The sequence below is a fragment of the Lygodium microphyllum genome, chromosome 4, assembly GCF_053477565.2.
Source record: "Lygodium microphyllum isolate KBCC chromosome 4, Lygodium_microphyllum_v1.1.10, whole genome shotgun sequence".
NCBI classification, from domain to species: Eukaryota; Viridiplantae; Streptophyta; class Polypodiopsida; order Schizaeales; family Lygodiaceae; genus Lygodium; species Lygodium microphyllum.
This window is the reverse complement of record NC_141138.1, coordinates 17,331,525-17,336,423: the sequence shown is the minus strand read 5'-3', so window position 1 is coordinate 17,336,423 and position 4,899 is coordinate 17,331,525.

Genomic DNA, 4,899 nt, shown 5'->3' with positions numbered 1-4,899 from the left:
GAAAGCAGAATTCAGGGACGTTGAAAAGAAAGAAGTAGAAGAAATGTTGGCAAGAGAGTCCTCCAGAGACTGAAGCCTTCTGTTAACCCTCTGTGGAGCACTAACAATATAGTGGAGCCACACCCCTGATGAATGACGCAATAAAAAGGCAAGCGTTAGAACGAGTCCAGAGGTACGTGAGAAGAGAGAAAGCAAAAATCAAGGCTGAGAACGAGCTAGCAGCAGAAGCCGCCTTTGACGCCCTTGCGGAACTCTTTACAGAAGTCCCAATGGCACATCAAGCCCTTCCTCCTGCTGGAGGTCCACTTCCAAGCCAGATCCGTCCTGGAAATATTGATGACAGACCAGTGAATGTAGTCCCATTGCCAGTTTTTAAGGGAGAGTACAATGAAGACCCCGATCTTCATGTAGCAGAGTTTATGGTAGCATGTGTGGCTAACAATGCCAGAACCCCTGAGCATTGGTTAGCAATATTCCCCATCACTTTCAAGGGCGCGGCGTTTCAATGGTATGAGAGACAAGCAGCAGGAACTTTTGGCACATGGGATGACCTGAAGTTGGCCTTCCTCACTAAATTCAGGCGTGAAGGTTTTGAAGAGCAGATGAGAGAGGAATTTATGAACCTAAGTCAGTATTCTGGAGAAAGAGTGGAAGCTTATGTCTCACGAATGGAATCCATCCTGAAGAGATGGACTAACCATAATCTAGATGATGGCATTCAGAAAGGGGTATTTCTCAGAGGATTACAACCAGAAGTCCGTAAGTTTGTGGAGCTACAAAGACCAACCACCCTGCAAGCTGCAACAGAAGGAGCAAGACTGTATGATGAAGTGGAAGCTAGATTAGCGATGAATACAGGAAGAGGAGTCCTACCTCCTCTGATGCCAGGAATGATGTACCCACCAAATGCAGTTCTTGGGACTGTTTCCTATCCCTACCAACAGATGCCCCCAGTATCATAGTACAGTGCACCAAATCCACAGTGGCCACAATCCATGCCTCAAATGGTGGTTCACCCACAACAACAATGGTCCCAACCAATTTCCTCAATGCCAAATCAGCAGCAACAGTGGAACCCTACCAACTGGAGTCAACAGCCAACAGTTCAAACAGGAGCTCTGAATCAGAACCAGAATAGAGATCCCTCTGTACCGGCCCAACCTGTTTATGCAGTGATTACAGAGACTCCTCAAAACCCTCCTGCCAGTGCCTCAGGAGGAGAAAGCTTGAAGGACTACTTATCTAACTCAGTTGCAAACATCAAAAAGGAGTTGATGGATGTGATTACAAAGCAGCTACAGACGCTGAAAGTGAATACCGCTAGCCTATCCAATGTTGCAGGAGCAGGAAGAGATGTGATGTGGTCAAATACTTGGTGTGGTAAGTGTCATCAAGCAGGCCATTTGGCCACTGAATGTACACGAAAACCAACCATTCTTGGAGCCTTCTGTTCCTACTGTTTGCGGAAGAACCATATAGAGGACATTTGCTCTCTAAAGGAGATGCATGATAGGAGAAGAAAGGAAGAAGACGCAAGATTCAACTTGTTGGAATCCAAAATGACAACACAGGATATTGGACCCAAGCCTAGAGAGTTTGGTCCTAATTTCGGACCCAGAAGATTTCCTTCCCAAAGTTACAGAGGAAGACAGTCTGGCGGTGGTCAGAGATCAGAAGTGGAATGTTACAGATGCGGAGAAAAGGGACACATCTCACCAAATTGTCCAAATCCTCGAAGGTCAGTGGATTACAAGCCCTTATGCAATCGATGCAAAGGAGAAGGCCACACTGCAAAAGACTGTCCAAGCCCAGCCCCAGTGAAAAACAGTGCTACTGATAGTCCGGCCAAGGCCCAAGAGCCTACCTCCAATTTGGTGGAATTGGAAGTTGCTGCCATCACGCGTGCAAAGCAGAAGGAACCACCTATCCAGAAAGAAAATAACCCTCCTACCAGAATAGTGAAGTTCAATCTTCCACCAGAAGAATAGAACAGAACAGAGCCTAACAGTGCCGTACAGAGCACTACAGTGCCACAGAGAGTTACAGAGACAGTTACAGAGACAGGACCTGAGGTCCAGGAGACAGAAGAGGAGGAAATGCCACAAGTGGCAGAAGAAGTTCCTATAATTCCTCTGTTGGAAGAAAGAGGGAAAATGAAAATGGGTGTTGCCCCATTCCCTAACCGGTTAGAGAAGCCAGTGGATCCTATTAAGGAATACGATCTAGTTAGAGATCTAGATACCTTTAGACCAAACCTCACATTCAGACAATTATTGATGTTGTCTCCCAGTTGTCGAAAAAGATTCAAAAGTATACTGACAAGAAGACGTGGTTTAAGGATTGCTCCCTCAACAGCAACAAAGTCCAACAAGGCTCCAGAGCCTGTAAAAGAAGTGGATGTGGCTAATGCTTTCCTAGATCCGGGTACTCCAGAGACTGGCGTGTGGATAGAAGGTTGTTTCATTTCAAATGCACTGATTGATGGTGGTTCATCAGTAAACATTATGACGGATGTTACAATGAAGGATCTAGGCTCACAAGGTGTGCAACCCACCCAATGGCTCATCAGACTGGCGGATCAGAGTAGAATCAAGCCTTTGGGCATTCTCCTATATGTGAAGACTACAGTGGCTGGAAAAGATTATTGGCTAACCTATCTGGTGGTGAAGCCAAACTCTTATGGTACATCCTATCCTCTGTTACTAGGCAGACCATGGCTTTTTGAAGCCCGAGCAAGGATGGATTGGTTCAAAGGAACTTTGACCTTGGGTAGAGGACCCAACAAAGTGGTGCTGAAACTGTATGGTTCTCAAAAAGGACATGGATCCACCTCCTTGGAATTATCTTCTGACTCCCTTAATGAGATTACGGATGAAACATCAGCAGACGAAGATGCTATCAAACAGATCCTTCCCAAGAAAACAGTGACACATTCCTTAACAGTGGATACTGTAAGCCGACTTCCAAAAGATGCAAAGCCATTATCAATGGGTGAATACTTCCTGCCTGAACCGGGAATGACTTCTGAAATCACTTCTGATAGTGAGATAGAAGCATGGATGTACTGCTCTCCCTGTTACATGGCCATAGCAGAAACATAGACAGAGACAGGAGAGGAAACAGAGAATCTGTTCTTTTGTTACAGAGCTCCTACAGAAGCAAAAACAGAAGAAGAAGCAGAAGCAGAGACAGAGACAGAAATAGAAGAGGATGAATATGATATGGACGAAGAAGGTGATGAAAGTGAGTCAGAAGAATCTATCCCACCTGAAGAGGATACATTTGAGGAAGAAGTTCCAGAAGCATCAGAAGCCGATGAGCTCATGCTATGGGACAGAATGGTGATGGTACCATTTGGTCTGTTAAATGGATCTGCTCATCTGCAAAATCTTTATAAGAAATGGATTAAGAAGAACAAGCCGTCTTTCAGCAGTGGCTCATGCCGTCCTAACCCATCCTTGCCAAAGAAAGATGATGATGATGCACCGTGTCAACAAGCACCAATCCCACCAACCCAACAGGTATCAGAGGGTCCCTGTTATGTGACGTTCCTGGATGTGTCATCAGAAGAGGAGACTTCAAGCCAAGAGGTAATTAGTTTTGAAACCAAACCTGAAACGGCTCTAATCCCATTTCAACATCTTAAGGAGCAACCCAAGTCTCCACCAAAAGAAGAAGTTGGTTCTAGTGGGACATCAGAAGAGGTCACCACTCCCTTGAAGGAGTCGGATCTGTATCCAGAAGCAGTCCGTGGGACCTTCATCCGTGAAGTAGAAGGTGAAAGGCATTTAACCTTTGTGGATGCAGAAGGCACTGAACGCCACTTGAAGGTGGGTAGCAGTCTCCCAGAAGAGGAGTTGTCAACCTTGTACAACTTGTTGAAAGAGAATTTGGACGTGTTTGCATGGTCCTACAAAGACCTAAAGGGGATTGACTCCACAATATGTCAACATCATATTGACTTGGAGCCTGATGCCAAGCCAGTACGGCAATGACAGAGGCGAATGAACCCGAATTATTCCACATTGGTGAAAGCGGAGCTGCTGAAGCTTCTAGAAGCCGAGTTCATTTATCCAGTGGCAAATAGTGAATGGGTTTCACCCATCGTGGTTGTACCCAAGAAGAATGGCAAATTGCGAATATGTGTGGATTTTTGAAAGCTTAATTCCAAGACGAAGAAGGATCATTTTCCTATCCCTTTCACAGACCAACTGTTGGACACAGTGGCAGGACATGAGCTTTATTCTCTTCTGGATGGATTCAGCGGATACAACCAAGTCCAAATAGCAGAAGAAGACCAGTCCAAAACAACCTTCACCACAGAATGGGGGACCTACGCTTACCGAGTGATGCCATTTGGACTCTGCAATGCCCCTGCTACTTTCCAACGAGTCATGATGGCCGCATTTCAAAATCATCTGCATGAATTTATTGAGGTATATTTGGATGACTTCTGTGTCTATAGTTTGATCCGTGAACACTGGAAACACCTGGAAAAATGCTTTGACCGATGCCGAGAGTATGGGATTTCCCTCAACCCCGACAAATGCATCTTTGGGGTCTCTTCTGGAGTTCTGTTGGGCCACATTGTCTCTGCACAAGGGATATCAACAGACCCTGCAAAGATTGAAAAGATCACAGCTCTGGCAGCACCCACCAACCTCAAACAGTTGAGGGGATTCCTAGGCCATGTGGGTTACTACAGAAGGTTTATAGCCCATTTTGCGACAAAGGAAACCTCCTTGCACAAGCTCCTGAGGAAAGATGCAGAGTTTACTTGGACAGAAGAATGTGACAAAGCCTTCCACACTCTGAAGCAATGTCTGATTGAGGCACCCATTCTGCAACCTCCTAATTGGACGAAAGAGTTCCATGTACACACTGATGCATCAATTGAAG